This window comes from Sus scrofa, chromosome X (genome assembly GCF_054392235.1).
Source record: "Sus scrofa isolate SSC_HxYL_T2T_F1_AM1 chromosome X, Sscrofa_HxYL_maternal_Yorkshire_Landrace_v2.0, whole genome shotgun sequence".
Classification (NCBI taxonomy): domain Eukaryota; kingdom Metazoa; phylum Chordata; class Mammalia; order Artiodactyla; family Suidae; genus Sus; species Sus scrofa.
The window spans coordinates 110,181,609-110,207,033 of NC_139401.1; the positions used below are offsets into that span (position 1 = coordinate 110,181,609).

General features: G+C 37.6%; 1 long non-coding RNA gene across 6 annotated transcripts in view; it reads left to right on the forward strand.

The window, feature by feature from the left end:
• Nucleotides 1–25,425, forward strand: part of LOC102165926 (uncharacterized) — a 1,721,850-nt gene that overhangs the window by 1,155,581 nt on the left and 540,844 nt on the right. The gene's annotated exons all lie outside the window — the stretch shown is intronic.

Below are 25,425 nucleotides of genomic sequence, written 5' to 3' on the forward strand. Positions count from 1 at the left end.
CCTCTGAGCACTTCTTTTGCACTGTCCCAAAGATTTTGAGAGGTTGTGTCTTCATTATCATTTGTCTCCAGGTATTTTTTAATTTCCTTCTTGATTTCCTCATTGACCCATTGGTTTTTTAGTAGCATGTTGTTTAGTCTCCATGTAGTCGGTTTTTTCTCGTTTCTTTCCCATGGTTGATTTCTAGTTTCATGGCATTGTGGTCAGAGAAGATACTTGAAATAATTTCTATGCTTGTAAATTTGTTGAGGTTAGCTTTGTGTCCCAATATGTGGTCGATTCTTGAGAATGTTCCATGTGCACTTGAGAAGAATGTGTATCCTGATCTTTTTGGATGTAGTGTCCTGAAGATATCAATGAAGTCTAACTTTTCTATTGTTTCCTTTAGGATCTCTGTTGCTGTATTGGTTTTCTGTCTAGAGGATCTGTCCATTGGTGTGAGGGGGGTATTAAAGTCTCCTGCTATGATTGTATTCCCATCAATTTCTCCCTTTATGTCTGTTAATATTTGTTGTAGGTATCTGGGTGCTCCTGTATTTGGGGCATATACGTTGCTGATAGTAACATCCTCTCCTTGGATGGATCCCTTAATCATCAAATAGTGTCCTTCTTTGTCTTTCCTTAAGTCTTTTGTTTTAAAGTCTATTTTGTCTGATATGAGTATTGCAACTCCTGCTTTCCTCTCATGGCTATTGGCGTGAAATATTTTTCCCCACCCTTTCACTTTCAATCTATATGTGTCCTTTGTCCTAAGGTGAGTTTCTTGTAGGCAGCATATTGAAGGTTTTTGCTTTTTTATCCACTCAGCCACTCTGTGTCTTTTGATGGGAGCATTCAGTCCATTGACATTTAAGGTGATAATTGATAGATGATTATTTATTGCCATTTTAAACCTTGTGTTCCAGTTGATTCTATGGTTCTCTATTCTTCCTTTCTTTTCTTGGTTGGATGGGCTCCGATTATGTTCTGCTTGAGTGTTTTTGTTTTTTTTTTTTTCTTTTCATTTTTTGCGAATGCAATGTTTGGTTTTGGCTTGTGGTTGCCCTGTTTTTTAAGTATGCTAACCCCTTCCTATAATTGTGTGTTTTGGCCTGATGGTCCTGTAGGTTTGAACACTTCATTACTATACTAAAATTAAGAAGAGAAACAAACAAACAAACTAAAAGGGATTATTTATTTCCTTACTTCTCATGCCCACATTTTATGATTTTGATGACTGTTTTTTTTTTCTTTTTCATTTTGTTTTGTTTGAAATATGTTCATGATTGAATCTGTATGCTGGCTTATTTGAGTGACTGCTGTCTGATTGTGGTTTCCTCAATCCTAGTTCTTCCTCTTTTTTTTTTTTTTTTTCTTTTTCCCGCCTTTCTTTCCTTCCTTTCTTTTTGGTTAAAGAAGCCCTTTCAATATTTCTTTTAGCCTGGGTTTTGTATTGCTGTATTCTTTTAGCTTTTGTTTGTTGGAAAAAATTTATTTCCCCTTCTATTTTAAATGATATTCTTGCTGGATAGAGTTTTCTAGGTTGCATATTTTTTCCTTTTAGCACTTTAAATATCTCTTGGCATTCCTTCCTGGCCTGTAGAGTTTCTGTAGAGAAATCAGCTGATAACCTTATGGGGTTTCCCTTTATAGCTAACATTCTGCTTTTCTCTTGCTGCCTTTAGGATCCTCTCTTTATCACTAACTTTTGCCATTTTCATTATTATGTGTCTTGGTGTGGGTCTATTTGGGTTCAACTTGTTTGGGGCCTTCTGTGCTTCCTGTGTCTTGATCTCAGTATCCTTTATATTTGGGATGTTTCCAGTGATAATTTCTTCAAATATGTTTTCCATCCCCTTATCTTTTTCTGCTCCTTCTGGAATTCCTATTATGCGTAGATTGGCCCGCTTTATATTATCCCGTAGGTCTCTTGTGTTGCTTTCATGTTTTTTTTCATTTGGTTTTCTGTCTGCTGACGTGATTGGGTGATTTCCATTATTCTATCTTCCACATCACTAATTCGTTCTTCTGCATTATTCATTCTGGTTTTTCTGCCCTTAGCTCAGTTTGTATCTCTGCAATTGAATTTTCTAGTTTTTCTTGGCTCCTCCTTATATTTTCTAGTTCCTTTCTGAGGGCATCTGCATTACTGTTCACATCTTCTCTTAATTCCTTCAGTATTTTCACTATTTCTCTTTTGAACTCCAGGTCTGTCAGACTGCAGAGGTCTGTTTCATTGTTGACTGTTTTAGGTGAGTTCTCCTGTTGGTTTTAACTGGGAGTGGTTTCTCAGCTTCTTCATCTTGCTTGTTGTTTTCTTTTTCCTGGTGGAGTTGTACTCCCCGTGGCCGGGCATGGTTTGCCTTGGCATTGCTGTGGAATGTTTCCTGAGGGCTGGCATTGTTGGTCCATCTTCTTTGAGGCAGCATGGCTTTTCCAGAGGGTGGGCTGGGCTGACAGGGTCTCTCTGAAGCAAAGGAGGACTTCCTGAGGGCAGACAGGACTGGGAGGTCCACACCGTGATGGAAGCAGATTTCACTCGGCCGGGCAGAGCTTGCTCTGGTGTTTTTGGGCTGTGGGGCTCTTACAGGGTGCTGGTGGTGCTGGTCAGCTGTTCTATGGGAGTGCATCACCCCCCAGGGTCTAGAGTGGCCAGCTGGGCTGCTGAGAACCCAAGGGGCTCTTCCCCAGGGCAACTGGGTTTGGTGGACCACCCCCCAATTGAGGCAGATTTTGCATGACTGTGCTGAGCTTGTTCTAGTTTTTCTGGGCTCCTTGCCTTTTCCAGGGGGCTGAAGGTGCTGGGCAGCTGTTCCATGGGTTTGCAGCACCCCCCAAGGTCTGGCGTGGCTAACTGAGCCACTGAGAACCCAAGGGGCTCTTCCCCAGGGCAGCCGGGATTGGCAGGACCTCCTCCCAATGGAGGCAGATTTTCCATTGTTGGGCCAAGCTTGTTCTATCTTTTCTGAGCTGTGGGGTCTCTTTCTGGGGGCTGGTGGTGCTAGTCAGCTGTTCCACAGGAATGCAGCACCCCCCACGGACTTGAGCAACTACCTGGGCTGGTGAGAACCCATCGGGCTCTTCCCCATGGCAGCCGGGATTGGCAGGATCACCGCACAATGGAGGCAGATTTTGCATGGCCAGGCCAAGCTTCTTCTAGCTTTCCCCTTTCTTGCTATCTGATCACCCCAAGCTCAGGTTTATTCTTATTTTTTACCTTTTTCAAAGTGGGGTAAATTGTTGTGTTTTGGGAAATCTACCTTCATCTTTTAAATTCTATCATATTTTACTAAGCATCTTCTTTCTAAGATAAAGTTGTTTTATAGTAGAATGGTCTTCCGTATTATATAATTTACCACACTACTGGAAACATTAGTCTCCAGTCTCACCTTTTTTTTTTTTTAACTTTTGTTGAATATTCCCCTGATCTATGACCTCTCTGTGATCCTTGGCACTAGTGTGCCATCAGCCTTAGACCTAAGGCTTAGATTAGAGTAATAAAGCTATATCCGTAAGGGCTAGAAGCTAAGACTAGAAATACCTGCTAAGGTATGGCAAGCTGAGAGCCTACCTGAGATATCAAGTAACAATTAGCCCAATTAGTTAATTGTTGGGTTTTTGTCAACAAGAAATTGATTGAAATCTTGTTAAGCAGATGGTTAGTGAGAAGGTTAAATGCTCCTGCAGTCATATTGGGCAAAGATAAAGACAATCTATTTCCATCAAGGAAGTATGGAAGGATTGGCACTTCTGAGGAAAGAACCTTCCAGTCTCTAAAAGGACTCATAAAATTAGTCCTTTTGAACCAGTTTTGACATGCTGTTTTGGGGGATATGATAATGCTTATTACTTGATATTATGTAAACCAAATGCTAAGAAGCATTAGCTACATGAATCCAGGACCATATCTCCTTTATTCATTACTGCTTTCCCATAAATATTTTCATAGTTTTGAATGAGTGACTGGATAATTATCAGGGCACTGACTATGCAGAATGTGTGACCAATAACTTGATAATATATCCAAAGTGAAAGATAATAAATATATTGTTCAAAATCAATTAATATAGCAAGAAGTTTCTAGAAAATTTTTTTTTGTCTTTTGTTTTTTTAGAGCCACAACCTGCGGCATATGGAGGTTTCCAGGCTAGGGGTCTGATTGGAGCTGCAGCTGCAGCCTACCCCAGAGCCATAGGAACGCCAGATCTGAGTTGTGTCTGCAACCTACACCACAGCTCACAGCAACACCAGATCCTTAAACCACTGAGCGAGGCCAGGGATTCAACCTGCAACCTCATGGTTCCTAGTCAGATTCATTTCCACTGTGCCATGACGGGAACTCCTAGAAAATTTTTTATTTGAGGATATAGTTCACTTTCTGAAATAGATTACTTATTGTAGAGTAAGGATAGGCCTCCTAGTTAAATTTGGAATGTTCTTTTAAAATAGCTATTTAATTTAGAATAATGAACTCTGTGAAATGGGGATAATAATATCTGCCCTGGTATTGCTATTACATCTATACCCTAATTGGGATCAGGGAAGATGAAAAAGAAATTTGACTACCTATATAGAGAAGGGAGAATTCAGAGGGAAACATGAGTTGAGAGGCATCAGTATCAGAAAGATGTTACTTGGAGAGTAGTCAGTAATCTAAGCCTCAGAAGCAAAGGTCTAAGTTGGATAGAACTCCAGTATGAAAATTCAGAGACTAGATCATGTCAACATGGGGTTTAAAAAGGTGAAACAAAGCACTGTTAGTTTTTTTTTTTCTTGAACTACCTAATCTTAATCTATTTGAAGATAAGATATGTTACTTCATTATTCATTCATTGTCCTCTTTACCAAAAAGCAGTACATTTTTACTAAATATAGGAACATATTCCTGTCACACAGACCTTGGTGCTTACTGTCATGCTGAAGTGAATTGATACCAATTCATAGGGTTGTTGGAAGAATTGAGAAAATAGATTTATGCTCCAACTTCATATTAGCTTCACATTTGCTCAGATTTGAAGTGTACAAAGTATGTGTTGAGCTTTATATAAATTAGTCTAACTTGGTGTGGGGTATGACGTAATTTTTTTTCCAGGGACCTATTAGAGGCACAATGTTCTAGTAATAATATGTAGCAACAGTAAAATAAACCATATATGTGTGTGTATATGTATACAAATATATATATATATATATATGATCCTATTATCTGTTAACAGGTGAGAAAACAATTCAATCCCAATTACTCCAAGTGAGAAATGCAAAACGTAGTTATTTTCATTATATTTATTTAATAAACAAAACTACATCTTAATTTGCTCTGACCTTCTGAATTTCCACTTGTTATAGGGTTAAATTTTGGACCCCAGATTTTATTGTTTTAATTTTTATTTATTTATTTTTCTTTTTAGGGCCATGCCTGGGGCACATGAAAGTTCCCAGGCTAGGGCTTGAATCAGAGCTGCAGCTGCCAGCCTATGCCACTGCCAAAGCAGTGCCAGATCCAATCCATGTCTGCCACCTACACCACAGCTCACAGCAATGCCAGATCCTTTAACCCAACCCACTGAGTGAGGCTAGAGATCAAATCCACATCCTCATGAATACTAGTTGGGTTCCTTACTGCTGAGCCATGGTGGAAACTCCCCGGACCCCAGATTTTAATAGCAAAAGTGGCTCACCTGCACAGACATGTTTAGAGACCAGTGGAGAAAGATAAGACACAGTGAGGTCATGGCATCATTTTAAACCTAATTATATACCCGGAAGGGGGATTAAGATGGCGGAATAGAAGGACTAGAGCACAACTTCTCTCCTAAAAACAATAAAATTCACAACTAAAGACTGAGCATACTTCACCAAAATGGACTGGAAACCATAAAAAACATACCCTACTCCAGAAGAAAAAAAGGAGGCCACATCAAGAGGTAGGAGGGGCGATTTCACAATCTAAACAACCCCATACCTCCTGGGTGGGAAGCTCCACAGACTGAAAACTAACTGGTTCACAGAGAGAGACTCACCTACAGGAGTGAGAGTTCTGAGCCACACATCAAACTCTCATGTGTGGGGATCTGGCGCAGGGAGAAAGAGCCCCTGGAACATCTGGCATTGAAGGCCAGTGGGGCTTGTGTGCAGGAGCGCCACAGGACTGGGGAAAACTGAGACGCCATTCTTAAAAGGCACACACAGACTTTCACGTGCACTGGGTCCCAGGGTAGAGTGAGGTCTCCAAGGGAATCTGGGTCAGACCTGACTACAGTTCTTGGAGGACATCCTGGGAAGACAGGGGTGAATGTGGCTTGTTGTGAGGGAAGGACATTGGAAGCAAAGCTCTCAGGAATATTCAGCAGCTGCCTTTCTCTGGAGGTGGCCATTTTGGGAAAATCTGGCCCCACCTGTCAGCCAGCCACTGAGAAGCCCCAGGGCAAACAACAACCCAGGTGGGATCACAGCCCCACCCCTCAGTAAACAGGCTACCTAAAGACCCCTCAGGCACACAGCTGCCTCTAATCCCATATAAAGACTAAGCCCCACCCACCAGAGGGATTAGAATCTGTTCCACCTACCAGTGGGTAAGCATCAGCCCCTCCCATCAGGAAGCCTACACCAAGCCCCCATACTGACCTCAGCCACAGGGGTGCAGACATCAGAAGTAAGAGAGGCTACAACTCTATTATCTGTAAGAAGGTCACCACACCAAAAACCTATAAAAATGAAAAGACAGAGAATTATAACTCAGATGAGGGATAAAGAAAAAAACCCAGAAAAACAGCTAAGCCATGAGGAGATTCTCACCCTCCAGGAAAAAGACTTTAGACTGTTAATGCTGAAGAAGATGCAAGACATTGGAAATGAACTGGAGGCAAAGATGGATAACTTACAGGAAACACTGACCAAAGAGATACAACATATAAAACTTAAACAAGAAGAGATGCAAAATACAATAACTGAAATAAAAAACTCACTAGAAGCAGCTAACAGCAGAATACAGGAGGCAGAAGAACGAATAAGCGAGGTGGAGGACAGATGAGTAGAAATTACGGATGCAGAACAGAAAAGAGAAAAAAGATTGAAAACAAATGAAGAGAGTCTCAGCGAACTCTGGGACAACGTGAAACGCACCAACATTCGTATTATAGGGGTGCCAAAAGGAGAAGAGAGAGAGAAGGAGACAGAAAAAATATTCCAAGATGTAATAGCCGAAAACTTCCCTAACATGGGGAAGGAATCACTCACTCAAATCCAGGAAGCATGAGTACCATACAAAATAAGCCCAAGGAGGAACACCCCGAGACACATACTAATCAAACTGACCAAAATTAAAGACAAAATCTTGAAAGCAGCTAGGGAAAAGAAACAAATAACATACAAGGGAACCCCGATAAAGCTATCGGCAGATTTTTCAGCAGAAACTCTGCAGGCCAGAAGGGAGTGGCATGATATACTCAACGTGATGAAGGGAAAAAACCTCCAGCCACGATTACTCTACCCAGGAAGGCTCTCATTCAGATTTGAAGGAGAAATCAAAAGCTTTGTAGACAAGCAAAAGCTGAGAGAAATCAGCAACACTAAACCAGCCTTACAACAAATACTAAAGGAAGTTCTATAGGCAGAAAAGAACAAGAGAAGAAGGAAAGGAAAAAGAGCAGCAAAAACAAATCCAAAGTAATTAATAAAAAGGCAATAAGAACATACATATCAATAATTACCTTAAATGTGAATGGACTAAACGCCCCAACCAAAAGACATAGACTGGCTGAATGGATACAAAAACAAGACCCATATATATGCTGTCTTCAGAGACCCACTTCACTTCTAGGGACACATACAAATTGAAAGTGAGAGGATGGAAGAAAATATTTCATGCAAACAGGGATCAAATGAAAGCTGGAGTAGCAAAACTCATATCAGACAAAATAAACTTTAAAATGAAGAATATTTTCAGGGACAAAGAATGACATTACATAATGATGAAAGGATCAGTCCAAGAAGATGTTATAACAATTTTAAATATCTACACACCCAACATAGGTTCACCACAATATATAAGGCAACTGATAACAACCTTAGAAGGAGAAATTGATAATAATACAATCATAGTGGGGGATTTTAACACCCCACTCAAAGCAATGGACAGATCAACCAGACAGAAAATCAATAAGGAAACACAGGCCCTGAATGAAGAAGCATTAAACCAGGTGGACTTAATAGAGATTTATAGGATATTCCATCCAAAAGAAACAGAATACACATTCTTCTCAAGTGCACATGGAACATTCTCTAAGATTGACCATATCCTGGGCTACAAATCCAACCTCAGTAACTTTAAGAAAATTGCAATCATATCAAGCATCTTTTCCAACCACAATGCTATATGACTGGAAATCAACAACAAGAAAAAAACTGCAAAAAACACAAACATGTGGAGACTCAACAACATGCTACTGAACAACCAATGGATCACTGAAGAAATCAAAGAGGAAATTAAAAAATACCTAGCAGCAAATGACAACGAAGTTATGACACCCCAAAACCTATGGGATGCACCAAAAGCCGTTCTAAGAGGAAAGTTTATACCAATACCAGCCCACCTCAGGGAACAAGAAAAAGCCCAAATAAACAAGCTAACTTTACATCTAAAGCAGCTTGAGAGAGAACAGACAAGACCTAAAGTTAGCAGAGGGAAAGTAATCGTAAAGATCAGAGCAGAAATCAATGAAAGAGAAACAAAGAAAACCATAGAAAAGATCAATGAAACGAAAAGCTGGTTCTCTGAAAAGATCAGCAAAATTGATAAACCCTTAGCCAGACTTCTCAAGAAAAAAAGAGAGAGGACTCAAATCAATAAAATTAGAAATGAAAAAGGAGAAGTAACAAAGGACACCACAGAAATACAAAAGATCATAAGAGACTACTATATGCAACTATATGCCAATAAAACAGAAAACCTAGAAGAAATGGAGAAATCCTTAGAAAAGTACAATCTTCCAAGACTAAACCAAGATGAAGTCGAAAAGATGAATGGACCAGTCACACGAACTGAAGTTGAAACTGTGATTAAAAAACTTCCAACAAGCAAAAGTCCAGGACCAGATGGCTTCACAGGCGAATTCTGTCAAACATTTATAGAAGAGCTAACATCTCTCCTTCTGAAACTATTTCAAAAAATTGTAGAAGAAGGGATACTCCCAGACTCATTCTATGAGGCCACCATCACCCTGGTACCAAAACCAGACAAAGATATCACAAAAAAGAAAACTACAGGCCAATATCACTAATGAACATCGATGCAAAAATCCTCAACAAAATACTAGCAAACCGAATCCAAAAATACATTAAAAGGATTGTACATCATGATCAAGTGGGATTTATCCCAGGGATGCAAGGGTTCTTCAATATTCACAAATCCATCAGTATGATACACCACATTAACAAAATGAAAAATAAAAACCATATGATCATCACAATAGATGTAGAAAAAGCATTTGATAACATCCAACACCCATTTCTGATAAAAACCCTTCAGAAAGTGGGAAGAGAGGGAACCTACCTCAACATAATAAAGGCCATATATGACAAACCCACAGCGAACATCATTCTCAATGGTGAAAAGCTGAAAGAATTCCCACTGAGATCAGGAACAAGACAAGGATGTCCGCTCTCGCCACTACTCTTCAACATAGTTCTGGAAGTCCTAGCCACAGCAATCAGAGAAGTAAAAGAAATAAAAGGAATCCAAATTGGAAAGGAAGAAGTAAAACTATCGCTATTTGCAGATGACATGATACTATACCTAGAGAATCCTAAAGACTCTACCAGAAAACTGTTAGAGCTTATCCACAAATTTAGCAAAGTTGCAGGATACAAAATCAATACACAGAAGTTGATAGCGTTTCTATATACTAACAATGAAAGATCAGAAAGAGAAATTAGGGAAGCAATCCCATTTACTATCACATCCAAAAGAATAAAATACCTAGGAGTAAACCTACCTAAACAGACAAAAGACGTGTACTCTGAAAACTACAAGCCACTGATGAAAAAAATCAAAGATGACACAAATAGATGGAAAGATATACCATGCTCGTGGATTGGAAGAGTTAATATTATCAAAATGACTATACTACCTAAGGCAATCTACAGATTCAATGCAATCCCTATCAAATTACCAAGGAAAATTTTCACAGAACTTGAACAAAATATTTTAAAGTTTGTTTGGAAGTACAAAAGACCCAGAATAGCTAAAGACATCCTGGGAAAGAAAAATGGAGCTGGAGGAATCAGGCTCCCAGACTTCAGACTATACTGCAAAGCAACAGTCATCAAAACTGCATGGTACTGGCACAAAGATAGGCAGAAAGATCAGTGGAACAGAATAGAAAGCCCAGAATTGAACCCATGCACCTACAGCCAACTAATCTATGACAAAGGAAGCAAGAGTATACAGTGGAGAAAAGACAGTCTCTTCAATAAGTGGTGCTGGGAAAACTGGACAGCCACATGGAAAAGAATGAAATTAGAACACTCCCTAACACCATACACAAAAATAAACTCCAAATGGATTAAAGACCTGGATATAAGACCAGACACTATCAATCTCCTTGAGGAAAACATAGGCCAAACACTCTCTGACATAAACGATAGCAACATCTTCTCAGATCCACCTATCAGAGTATTGACAATAAAAACAAAAATAAACAAATGGGACCTACTCAAACTTCAAAGTTTCTGCACAGCACAGGAAACCCTAAACAACACAAAAAGACAACCCACAGAATGGGAGAAAATCTCTGCAAGTGAATCAACTGACAAGGGATTAATCTCCAAAATTTACAAACACCTTCTGCAGCTCCATACCAAAAAAACAAACAACCCCATCAAAAAATGGGCAGAAGATCTCAACAGACAGTTCTCCAAGGAAGACATACAGATGGCCAAAAAAACATGAAAAGATGTTCAGCGTCACTCATTATTAGAGAAATGCAAATCAAAACCACTCTGAGGTACCACCTTACACCAGCCAGAATGGCCATCATCCAAAAGTGCTGGAGAGGGGGTGGAGAAAAAGGAACCCTAGTACACTGTTGGTGGGATTGTAAATTGGTGAAACCACTGTGGAAAGCAGTATGGAGATTCCTCAGAAAAATAAATATAGAACTACCATTTGATCCAGCAATCCCACTCCTGGGCATCTAGCCAGAGAAAACCATGACTCACAAAGACACATGTACTCCAATATTCATTGCAGCACTATTTACAATAGCCAAGACATGGAAACAACCTAAATGTCCATCGACAGAGGAGTAGATCAAGAAGATGTGGTACATATACACAATGGAATATTACTCAGCCATTAAAAAGAACAAAATACCAGCATTTTTAGCAACATGGATGGACCTAGAAACTATTATGCTAAGTGAAGTCAGCCATACAATGAGACACCAACATCAAATGCTTTCACTGACATGTGGAATCTGAAAAAAGGACAGATGGGACTTCTTTGCAGAACAGATGCTGACGCACAGACATTGAAAAACTTATGGTCTCTGGAGGAGACAGTTTGGGGGTGGGGGGATGTGCCTGGGCTGTGGGATGGAAATCCTGTGAAATCAGATTGTTATGATCATTATAAAACTACAGATGTGATAAATTCATTTGAGTAATAAAAAAAGAATATTAAAAAAAATAATGATAAAATAAACTTTATATATAAGAACTAGTCCCCAATTTCATCTCCTTCTATCTAACTTCTGTCTCCTAACAGAGATGGCTTTCTAGGGTTATTTCCCAATTACCTTATTTATCGGAAATAAAATACAAGAAAACAGAAATGAACATGTGTTTCTAAAACACAGATGGCAAAGACAGAGAAATTTGTAGAAGTACAGAATAAAGAGTTGACATTTATTTCTGCCTTCCAAAGCACACATACAAATCATCCAAGATCTCTCTGCTTCAAATAAAAATTGCATAAAAGCTGTTGTAGTATAAATAATGGATTGGAGACAAGGCTCACTGAATTAAGGTTCATAATAACTTTAAAATAATTTTTAAATGAGTACATGTACTTAGTAAGAGATAAATGATGTTTAAATCATCAGGAGACTGCTCTACCAGTCAAGAGCATAGGGCTGACAAGTCACTTTCAAGAGAGTGGGAAAAAAAATGTTTAGTTACTACAAGTTTTTTTTTTTTTTTTTTGGTAATTTTTGGCCACCACACATCATATGGAGCTCCCAGGCCAGGGATTGGAGCCACAGTCCTGACCTAAGCTACGGCTGCTGCAACTGCCGGATTCTTAAGCCACTGTGCCAGGCTGGGGATTGAACCCGCATCTTAGTGGCTCTCAAGATGCTGTGGATCCCTATGTACCACAGCGGGAGCTCCTAGTTACTACAAGTTTTAATGGTGGGGTAAAGAGGCCAAGGTATCTGGAAAACACGGTCAAAACTGGGATTCTGAACAGATAGGCTGAAACCAAGAGCAACAGATTTAGATGTGAATTATGTATACAGAGGTTTTGTCTATGTGTGTGAAGAAATGGGGACAGAGGAGAGAATTGGGGTGGAGTGGGTGTGGCAATAGTCACAGTATATCGAGGTTGCAAGTAAGAAGAAATTAGTATAGTAATTCATGATCGTTATCAAGATTCATAATTGTAACCTGAGCAGTAGGTACAGAGTTGGGTTAGGAACTAAACCAGGCATAAAGGTACAGGTGGGGGTAGTTTCAGATCAAGTGACTCAGAGACCAGGAAAGGAGGCAGATAAGCATGTTTACCAGTCATTCTACACTTAGAAATTTAAGCTCCAAGAGACCAGAACAGGAACCAGGCAGTATGTCATATTGTAGGTGAGGTAGGGTGATTTAGCAGAGGATTAAGGCTGTACCTGGGCCTTTTAAAGAGCAGTGGGCATTGATCTTATATTCATATCAGAAAAAAACTAATATTTAAAATCATAAATTTTCTAACAATCTGTGGGATACTGGTTCCCATGACAGAAAGGATTTTTTTTCTCTCTCTTTTTTTATTTTTTTTACAAAATTTACCATAAGATTCATTTGAATATTATATATATATGTTTTAGTTTGACTAAACAACTTTGCAGCAACAGTCCTCTTTTGAACCTTGAAGGATCTTTGTAATTTTCTTGTAATACTTGCATTCTGATATGTAATAACTTGTTCATCAATTTGGTTTATAAAAAAATTGTTGAGCTACAAAAGAATGTGAATGCTTTAGTTATTGTAAAGGAGGTATGTTTATAAACAGTATATATCAATAAATTTTCATAAAAAATGAGACAGTACTATAAATTAGTAACCACAAATAGCCACCAAGGAAAAACAACTATTAAAATGGTAAAGAAAATCATCATAGTTTCCTTCTGTGCATATCTATGCTATTTTGTAGCTTCCTTCTTTTATTTATTAATGTATTTTGAACATCTAATAATGATGTATAAGAAAGTAATGAGTTAAAAAGAAATCTCTAATGAAATATATATAATCTATATACTGTTGACTTAAAAAAAATGCTGAACCTGAAAGTTGAGAGTTGAGTTTTATTTGGGGGAAAAATTAGGACTTAAGCCTAGAGACAGCATCTCAGGTAGCCCTGAGAAACAGGGAGGAGCTAGGATATGTAAGAGTTTTTGAAAGAAAGGGCAGGTAGCAGGAACAAAAGAGGCCTGGGATCACTGAAATCATTCCTGTAATATGCACCTCTGCTATCAGGGCCAGTATCCTAAGTTTTCACAGCCTGCAGGACTCACTGGCTTTCACCTTTGGAGGTCACTTCATTCACCATGGCATTCTTTATTTTATTCTTAATTACAGCCCTGGTGGTAGTATTTCAGATAGCTATGAAATGCTGCCCCGAAGAGGAAAGGGGGTATATCAGGGTATGATAAAGGCGAAGGGGAGGTGCATGCAGCCACGAACACATTTTATGAAAGTTTGTTGCTGATCTCCTAAAGGTTACTACCAATCACAGGGAGAAGACATCACCATGAAGAATTTTAGTGTTTTTCTAGATATGAGGAGAGGTAAGAACTGGGCATATAAAATCTTCTAAAAATACCTGACTATCTGAAGACCTGTTCTTCCACTTTTCGCAGAGCAAAAAGTGCTTCACTCCTGATTTTCACCCTGAGCTCCACTCAGGGGATGCTGCAGGTTGGCAGCTACATAGGCTCAAGATTTAATCCATGTAGAGGCTAATGGCAAGTGCTAAACTTCAGTTCTCAATACCTATATTTCATACACATATGCCTGCATATGAAAAACACAGAAGAATATTATGATTTTATAACTTCTCATGAAAAGAGCTAAAGGCAAAGAAGGAAACAACATTTATATTGTAATTAGGGAAAAACCACAACCCCAAACCACAGGTTTTGAAAGTTTAAGATCAAATTGAAGGTCAAGCTTATGATCTGTCACATATGTCTTCTAAAATAAAGCTATGTAGAAATTTGGAAAAGTAAGAACCTCTTGAATTGTTAATACCCCTTAAATTGTACAGATGCTATTTTGAAGTACAGAAATCGAAGAAGAAGACAACATCATTTTGAAGGCAACAAATATACAAGTATAAGAAAGCCAGAGTGCCTAAGTGAATGCTATTTTTTAACTGCTCAGTCTCATATCCAAGAGAAATAACTTGGAAGCAAGATTAAGCAGGTTGGAAGGTAGAAGGATTTACTAGAGTTTCAGCTTTACAGATATTAAGCAATGTCAATCATGGTAGATGAAGCATACATATCCAAGCAGCTTACTTGTATTTAAGTGATATTGAACATATTGTGAAATCAAAGAAAAAAAATTTACTTTTTCCCATGTTGGTTTGTATTTAACAAAATGTGGACTCAGCATACATCACTGTAGAGTACCAAGTCAGAAACATGAAGAATGAGGCCTATGAAAGTTGTTGGCAATGCTTTGAAAGCTACATGGGGTGTGCGCAGGGGAATTAATTAGAAGTTAGATATGGAAGCCAAAAACTGAAGCCCTCAAAATTGAGTAATTGTTTTTTTGTAAAGAAGAAACCGGAACAAATGAAACAGACAAAAATACATGCATATTTAATTTCATGATGGAGCAAAACTCTTCTGATATAAAGGAAGCCTTGAATCTGTGTTACCATATACCAGGAAAAATTAAATAAGAATAATTCCTGAATGTCAAAACCAGATGAATTTGTTGGACTACAAGTGTAAATAAATTCACTGGCATCCAAAAAGAATAAGAAAATAATTTACTAAGTGAAGAAAATCAACAATGTACTTAATGTGTATTTTTTAATTTTTTTCTCCTGGTTAGACTGAGGGGACATGTTTCTGTCAGGACCATAGGGATAAGGTGCCATTTTATCATGTATTATCATGGGAATTATACTATCAATATGACTTATTATTACTGTTGATGTTCACCTTGATAGCCTGGCTGAGGTGGTATTTGTCAGTTTTCCCCACTGTAAAGTTATTCTTTCTTCCACTTTCCCATACTGTACTCTTTGGAAATAAGTCACTATGTGTAGTCTACGCTTAAAGAGTGAGGAGTTATGCTGCCTCTCCTTGAGGATGGAAACATAACAACAAAAATTATTTGGAATTCTACATGGGAGATTTATCTCTTTTCCAGTTTATTTATTCAGTACTTGGTTTATTTATGTATGGACTCATGTATATTTATTTTACATTTGGGTTATAATTCAAGAGTGCTTTTTTCATTTTTTAAAGTTTTTTTGAGGTATAGTTGATTTATAATTTTGTGATAATTTCTGCTGTACAACAAAGTGATTCCATTATACATGCATACACATCCATTCTCTTTCAGACTCTTTTCCACATAGACCATCACAGAATGTTGGATGGAGTGCTCTGTGCTACATAGCAGGTCCCCACTGGCCAGTCATTACATATACCTCAGTGTGCATATGCCAATTCCAAGCCCCCAGTCCATCTCTCCCTCCACCTGTCCCCTTTGGTAACCATAAGTTTTTCAAAGTCTGTGTCTGATTCTGTTCTGCAAATAAGTTCATTTTGTATCCCTTTTTTAGATTCTTATGATAAGTAATATCATGTTTGTCTTTCACTGTCTGACTTTCACTTATTAGGATAATCTCTAGGTCCATCCACATTGCTGCAAATAGCATTATTTCATTCTTTTTTGGCTAAGTAATATTCAATTGTATTTGTGTACCACATCTTCTTTATCCACTCCTCTGTTTTTTTATTTCTTTCTTTCTTTATTTTTATTAATTTTTTATGTTTTTTTTTTTTTTTGTCTTCTTGCCATTTCTTGGGCCGCCCCCGCAGCATATGGAGGTTCCCAGGCTAGGGGTCTAATCGGAGCTGTAGCTGCCAGCCTACGCCAGGGCCACAGCAACGCGGGATCCAAGCTACGTCTGTGACCTACACCACAGCTCACGGCAACACCGGATTGTTAACCCACTGAGCAAGGACAGGGATCGAACCCGCAACCTCATGGTTCCTAGTCAGATTTGTTAACCACTGCTCCACGACGGGAACTCCTCCACTCCTCTGTTGATAGACATTTAGGTTGCTTCTCTGTCTTGGCTGTTGTAAACAGTGCTACATCGAACATTGGGATGCATGTGTCTTTTTGAATTTTGGTTTTCTCTGGATAGATGCCCAGGAGTGGGATAGTTGGATTGTATCATAGTTCTGTTTTTAGTTTTTTGGGTAGTCTCCATACTGTGTTCCACAGTGGTTGCACCAATTTACATTCCCACCAACACTGTAAGAGGGTTCCCTTTTCTCTGTACCCTCTACCACATTTATTTTTTGTAGACTTTTTGATGATGGCCATTCTGGGTGGTGTAAGGTGGTGCCTCACAGTACTTTTTATTTGAATTTCTCTAATAATTAGCAATGTTGAGTATCTTTTCATGTTTTGTGTTTCATCTTTTCTGTATGTCTTCTTTGGAGAAATGTCTATTTGGGTCTTATGCCTATTTTTTGATTGGGTTGTTTGTTTTTTGATATTGAGCTGCAAGAAGTGTTTGTATATTTTGGAGAGTAATCCTTTGTCAGTCTCATCATTTGCAAATATTATCTCTCATTCTGTGGGTTGTCTTTTTGTTTTGTTTAGGTTTTCCTTTGCTGTGCAAAAACTTTTAAGTTTAATTATGTCCCATTTGTTTATTTTTGTTTTTATTGTCATTACTCTAGGAGGTGGATCTTAGTAGATAGCGCTGATTTTTGTAAGAGGGTGTTCTGCCTATGTTCTTCTCTAAGAGTTTTATAGTATCCTGTCTTATATGTAAGTCTTTAATCAATTTTGAGTTTATTTTTGTATATGGTGTTAGAGAGTGTTCTTTTATTCTATTACATGTAGCTATATAGTTTTCCCAGCACCACTTATTAAAGAGGCTGTCTTTTAACCACTGTATATTGTTTTTTTTTTCTTTTTTAGGGCCACACCCATGGTATATGGAGGTTCCTAGGATAGGGGTCTAATTGGAGCTACAGATGCCAGCCTAATCCAGAGCCACAGCAATGCAGGATCCAAGCCACATCTGTGACCTACACCACAGATCACAGCAACGCCAAATCCTTAACCCACTGAGTGAGGCCAGAGATCAAACCTGCAATCTCATGGTTCCTAGTCAGATTCATTTCTGCTGTGCCACAACAGGAACTCCTCACCATTGTATATGCTTGTCTCCTTTGTCATAGGTAAATTGACCATATGTGTGTGGGTTTATCTCTGGGCTTTCTATCCTGTTCCATTCATCTATATGTTTTTGTATGTGAGTACCATACTGTTTTGATGACTATAAATTTGTAGTATAGGCTAAAGAAAGGGTGCCTGATTCTTCTAGCTCCATTTTTCTTTCTTAAGATTGCTTTGGCCATTCAGAGTCTTCTGTGTTTCCATACAAACATAAAAAAATTCTGTTCTAGTTCTGTGAAAAATATTGCTCATAATTTGATAGTGATTTCACTGACTCTGTAGGTTGACTTGGGTAGTATAGTCATTTTGACAACAATCTTGATTCTTCCAATCCATTAATATGGTATATCTTTCCCTCTATTTGTGTCATCTTTGATTTATTTTATTAGTACCTTGTAGTTTTCAGATTTCATTTTTTTTTGTTCTTTTTATTTGGCCATTTGGGCATATTTAAAGCACTTTTTAAAAGATCTTTGTCTAGTAACCTCCGGGATGGTTTATATCAGTTTATTTTGTTCCTCTAAATTGGCTATATTTTCTTTCTTTGTTTTGTTTTTTGCTGCTCCTGTAGCATGTGGAAGTTTCCAGGCTAGGGATTGAACCCACACCATAGGAGTGACCAAGCCACTGCAGTGACAACACTGGATCCTTAACCTGCTATGCTATAAGAGAACTCCCTGGATATGTTCTTGATTCTTTGTCTTGTTATTTTTTTGTTGAATACTAGACATTTGAATATTATAATATGGTAATTCTTGAAAATGAAATTCTTTCTCATCCCTCAGGCTTAGTATGTTCTTTAATTATTGAAGATTGTAGTAGTATATTTGATTAATGAATTTTCTTTTCTATTTTTGGCCACCCCATGGCATATGGAGTTCCTGGGATCAGATCTGAGCTGCAGTTGTGACCTATGCCACAAATGTAGTGGTGCTGGATCCTTTAACCCCCTATGCTAGGCTGGGGATTGAACCTGCATCCTGGTGCTTCAGGGATGCTGCCAGTCCCTTTGTGCCACATCAGGAAGTCATGATTAATGAATTTTCAAGGTTATTTTTTAAGTGTATTCCCTTTTGTGTGTGATTACTGAAGTGTCTGTTCATTAAACTGTGTTCAGCTAATATTTATAGAAATTTCCTTAAGTTCTAGATGCTAAAAGAAAGGGAAAAAAAAGCAATTCTTTCATTCTTTGCAGATTTTCACTTTATTAGATTTCTCTAACAGTTATTCAGGTTTATACTGAGCCTAGATATTAGCCTGAGGTAAAAGTCTAGGGTCTTCTAAGATCCTAATGTCTGCATCTGTCCTAACCTGTTTTGCTTGTGACTTTCTAAATCCCCTATAAACATGAGGATTTTTGATGGCCTAATTTTTCAAAGAAACTCCCTAGCTTTTCTTCTAGACTTTAGGTGGTCTGTTATATGTCTCCACTTTAATCCTTTGTCCAAGCCTTCTGAGGGTTATTTGTTCACCTTGCAAAGCTTTCAAAAAATGACTGTTACTTTTCTGGCCTGTTCTGAGTTTGGTGAAACAGAGATAAGTGCCTAGTATCAGTACTTCATATAGCCCCCAGACAGGTCAAAGGCAACATACACAATAATTTGTGAATAAGGCCTGATCTGTTTCTTCTGTAACTTGGCAGAGGGTCCCACACTGGGAATGAAGGCTATCATTTTCAAGACTGCTGTTGAGCCAGGGGGAGGGTTGGGGAGAAGCAAGCAAAATGCCACCAAGATTTGCTACCATTTTGAAAGTTGCTTTTTTCTTGATTCAGTATTTGATTGATTGCTGTAAACCTTTGATTCTTTTCTAGAATTATGACAAAGTTGGTTCTGAGAGTGCTTGTTTTTTTTGGTGGTGTTCTGGAGGATGAGAGCTTGGAGCTGTCTACTCTGACATCTTGTTGATATCACTCTTACGTAATTTTAAATAATGGGAACATGTTCACATTATTGAAAGTTTACCATTAAATTCTCACGAGCTTATTTGAACTAGCTATAGCACACCTCTGAGTTTAAATTCATTTAATGGTATATTATCTATACTTTGGAATTACATCATGCTATCCAATCAAAAACATGAGTCTCTTCCTCAGAGTATGTCTAAAGAAAGTTTCTCCAAGTAGGACTCTGTGATATATGCATTAAAAAGAAATTTCCAGGACATTTGTTCTGGTTTGATATTTTCATAAACCATCCTAGATATTCGCATAATTATACCTGCTCTCATCTTTATTGTGTATGTGTGTGTTTGTGTAATGGTTCTGTCATCTCTTCCTAATTGTGGCCTTGTATCTCCACTATAAGAATTTTAATGGTTCCTTGGGTTTTACAATGCTTAGCTAGATGCTGTTAATCCTCTGGTCAAATCACACAGTCCTTCTGAGTATAGGATTGACCTTTCTCCCAATTTTTTTACTCTTACCAAAATCCAATAGCACTGCTTTTGTATTATCTTTAAAATCAACTATTCTTAAGTGGCTGAAAATACACCCTAGTGCAATTTTCAGTCGGCAAGAAGGTTTAATATAGTTACATTTTAAGGATTGCTATCTGATCATGCCAAAATAGTAATTACTTATAGTGGGGGGATGTTTAAAGTTAATTTATACATTGTTACATTGAAAAATGAAATCCTCTGATTTTTAAAATAAACACTTCCCATCTGGTATATGAATTCCTATGCAACATACAGGAAAAAGCAAAGCTATCCTTCCTGTATTGTTCACATTCCAGTGCTACATGTTAAATAACAGGAGGAAATGATTCTTGAGCTGAGTTTTTATCATATGCAATCAATTATCCATTGAATATGTAAAGTTTGGTTGTGGAATGCTTTTAGTTTCCTAGTTAGACATTACAATAGAAAAAAAAATTACATAAGAGTAAAGCCACTTACCATAGAACCAAGTTTAATTTTTCATATGATTTCAAAACTTATACAAACTAGATGATTTTTATAATAAATGTAAAAGCCTAAAAATAACTTTAATTATTTCCTTCCATCCTCTAATCACTCCTGTCACTGTTCTTTTGATTCTTGAGACTTGCCAAAATTTACCCATTGGCACAAGCTCTATTTTTAGGTATGTTCTTTCTCAACTAAAAATCATTGATGCATAGAAATTTTCCATTTATTCGCTGATTTGAAAATAATAATACATGGTACTTTAGTGGCATGTCAAAGGAGCATACAAAGCAGTCATTCTCCAAGACATAATTGCAGGCAGTGCTTTAGTGTAAAGCAATTTGCTTTTAAACATGAGAGAGCATATGGCCTGAGGAGAGAGAGTCAGTGCTATAAGGCATTATTTCTATTATTTATTTTGGAATCTCTCCAAAATCTTCTCTATATTGCTTAAAACAAGCCAGACATTGATCACAAACCTACTATAAACTAATATATCCAAGTCTACAAGATTACCTCAAAATGCATTAGAAAATTAAAAAAAAAAAAGATAAAGGGTTTATGATATCAGGTGGCTATAAAAACAAACATGTGAAAAATATTTTGAGTCAGTGGAGCTTGAACACTTGCTCAAGTGCCTGAGGCACGCATAACTTCTCCTATTCAGAAATCTTCCAAGCAAAATGTGTTTGAGCCTAGAGTTGTCAATGTAATGGTCCCTTTTCCTTGTTGTTTGAAGTTTTGTGGGATCAGAGGAAAATCAAGATTAACCATAGTCTATACATAGCTATCAATTCCTATGATACAGATTGAGTCTAGTACAGTTTGGGTAATTCCAGATAGCCAGTTATGTTATAGTCATGAACGTTTAGGCCAGAGAAGACATGTATGAACAACGACTTTTACCATGTATAAAGGAATTTTTTATTGAAGCATGTTTTATATTAATGACCAAATAATTATTGACATTACCTTTCTTTTTATCTAAGTAAGTTTTGGATCACTTAGATATCTACAAAGAAATGAGGAGCAGATTGAAGAGCGAAAATAATATTCTGTGATGAAATTTTCTAGAACAGTTTGTTAATGTCATCATATCACTCTCTAAACAAGCTTGAGCTGCATATCTCTTTTTCAACAAGATTAAGAGTGAAACATAAATGATGATTTGACTCAAGTAGTGAAATTATTATAAATATCATTCCATTGTATTAAAATTAACATATTACTTGGCTGATTTAGTTTTTTTTTCTATCACTTAAGCTGTATTAGTAACATTGCCCAAAATGAACTAGAAGACATGGGCCACAGTTACCCAAAGCATTGTTTACACGATAGTGCCAAAATGCTTTGCAACTGAATTCTTGATGAATTTGTAGTTCAGTTGTGGATAGGAAGCCAAAAACATTGGCTCCGAAGATGGAGGGTTTCATAATACAAAGGCACAGGAATGAAAGTGTTGTCAGTACAACTGGCAAAGAGTTTGATCTGCTGTTTAGAAAATGCTGCCACAATGCTATTGATCAATTCCCACTGCATTTTAAAGGCAATGAATTATTTGGGAATATAATGATGAATATCAGGCACTCTCTTGTGTAACTAAAAGTACCTGCCTGAGAACGTTCCATTTAGGATTTGATCCTAACAACTAGTTTTCAAATCACAAACGAACCCATCTATCAAATAATATCTTGTTCTGTAGCTTACCTTTCTTGTTATATTGTAGATGGAGGCAAAAATCTATTTGAATCCTTTGGTTTGAATTGTGGATTGTATATAAGCAGCTTCTTATTCTGAAAAGGGGCATTTTCTTCATTGTTAAGAAATGCCACAGTTCGTACAACTGATGACTAGAAAACACTTGACCTTTGCTATGATCACCATTATGTATCTCCTCCAAAGACCTCCTAAGGTGTCAAAAAAAAAATGAGCACTAAATTGACTAACATGCTTTCTTTTTCAGCTTGTATGACATAACCTTTAAATAAAACAGTTTTTGTTTTAGAAATAAATTAATATTTATTTCATTTATTCACAAAATGCACTAAATGTTTCATATTTGTCAAGCACTATGCTAAATCCTTTTGTGTGCTTAATTTCCTAATTCTCACAAAATTGTTTTTTAAACAGGAAACAAAGATAGAGAGAGGTTTCTGTAACCTAATTAAGGTCACATATCTAGTAAAAGGCAAAACAATTACATGAACTTATTATCTGAATTTTTAAGTCTGAATTTTTGCTACTACTGTCTTTATTATTTTCCTCATTATAAAAATCTATCCCAATCAAATTACAATATTTAAGTATATTGTTAGTTATGAAGATGTAAAAGTACACTTCTAAATCTGGGTTTCTCAACCTGGTCACTCTCAATATTTTGGGCTAGGTACTTTTTTGGCAGAGGGGCATCATCAGGAGAGGGCTGTACTGTGCATTGTCAGATGTTTAGCAGTATCCCTGGTTCAAACCATTAGCTGCCAGTTGCAAACACTATTCCTAGTTGTGACAACCAAAAATGTCTCCAGGGGAGTTCCTGTCATGGCTCAGTGGAAACAAATCTGACTAGTATCCATGAGGATGCAGGTTTGATCCCTGACCCCACTCAGTGGGTTAAGTATCTGGCGTTGCCGAGAGCTGTTGTGTAGGTTGCAGACGCGGCTCAGATCTGATGCTGCTGTGGCTGTGGTGTAGGCCAGCGGCTACAGCTCCGATTTGACCCCTGGCCTGGGAACTTCCTTATGCCATGTGTGCGGCCCTAAAAAGACAAAAAAAAAAAAATGTTTCCAGGCAATGTTAAATGTCCTGGGGGAAGGGGGATAAAGTAACCCTTCCTTCTGAGACCTGTTGTTCTAAAGAAAACAGCACCATGCTTCCTCTTTCAGTTATTGAATTTATTATTATCTTGTTTTATAGTTTTCAATAGCTTCATAGACTCAGAAGTCCATTAAAAAATAGATACAGGGAGTTCCTGTTGTGGTGCAGCAGAAACAAATCTGACTAATAGCCATGGATGCTAGTTCAATCCCTGGCTTTGCTCAGTGGGTAGGGGATCCTTGCCTCAACCAGTGCTGCAGGGCAACGGGAGATCCTGGAAGAGGGCCAGTGAGGTATAACGAAACACACAAGACTTTTTACAGTTAGAAAGTAGGGGACCAGGAGGTACTCTCTTCCATAGAACAAAAGTGCCTAGGCTTTAGCCCTCATGACTTATTAAGGAAGGTGACCTATGTAGGTTAGTGGACAAGAACAGGCATAGGCAATGACAAAGCTATCTCTTAGTGATAAAAAACAGGAACTACCAGTGAGGAAGTTACTGGTGTATACCCTTAGGACATAGTGCAGCTGTTGAGTAACATGGTTAATGCATAAGTCCCTTATCTTGTCTTTGAAGGAGACCCTGTACTTGACAACTCTGCACCAGCATACATGCTTTTCTGGCTTTGCCACACACCAAGTTTGCGTTCTGCAGAGTTCAGCAGTTCAGTGGTCTCCAACAGATCCTGCATTGCTGTGAGCTGTGGTGTAGGCTGGCAGCTGTAGCTCTAATTCACCCTCTGGCCTGGGAACTTCCATATGCTGTGGGTACAGCCCTAAAAAGAAAAAAAAAAAACATTAATTTTCTCTAATGTTATTTCCATGGAAACTAGGAGGTCAACTTCTATTCCTGCAGTTTCTTGGCTGAGCTTTTGAGCTAACCTAGTCCTATGTAATTATAAGAATTTTTTAAACTTAAGATCAATTTAATAACTTATTAGTGTGACAAATTCTAAGCTACTTTTGAAATAAGAAAATAATGCTGCTTTCTTATAAGGTTTCAAGTGTGATCCTGGACAATAGTTATGGCATTGCTGAAGTTTTCTTTAAAGGTGGGATCTGAAAGGAAGTCTGTAGAAAGCTCAGGCTTTAGAGCATTCTTTAAATTCATAATCTAAAAGGTAACATTAAAACTTTGTTATTCTACAAGCATCATAGTCTCGATTTAACTTTAAAAGCTCTCAATATTTGACTATAAGTTGTAACATAATGGAGTTCCATGAGGTATCAATTCATACACACAAGATAAAAATGAATGTGTAAATAAAAAGCCACCTGGAATTATAGTTAAAATAGTTACTTCTCCCTCAAAATGTGCATATTTTCTTTAGGCATTGTCAGCTGTTAACTTTATGCCAAATCCATAGTGTAGTTTTCATTATGTGCCATCCACTTTATCTTCACATTGAGAGTTATTTCATAGTCTCAACACTCATCAGATATTCCTTTGTTAGAGGGATATCAGTCTGCTCATGAGTCTCCCAAATGCCTTTATGAAAACCCCAAAAGTTTTGAAATAAAGCAAATCGATGGACAAATAACTAAGTGGCAATCTGGTAAATTATAATATTTGATGTTTATTCAAAGACCATGTGCTCCATTTTTAGTGATGTGAACACAGTCCTAGTTTTGTGGTATCCAAGACTTCTTCATTTACTTGACTAACTTATACATTGAGGAAAAAAAAGAGGTACAAAGATCATGTTTCTAAATAAAGAGGCTATCAATAAAACATATTTTCAAGCCATTAGCTTTATCTCAAATTTTTTTTAATCTCCACTCAATCCTTTAGTAAAGTCTGCTTCTGTTGCTACTTCTGCATGGAAGAAGACTTGCTTATAGTTTATAGTAAGAGAAATGTGGACCAAGGAAACTTTCTGAAAATACAAACTTGACCTATCTTTTAAAAAAGACAATGTCCAAGAGGTGGCTGGGCATTACCGATGAGTTGCTCTCACCCAACTGATTCCTCATACACTTTGAATGAAATTTAAACTTAAATGCTATGAAGGAATGAAACTG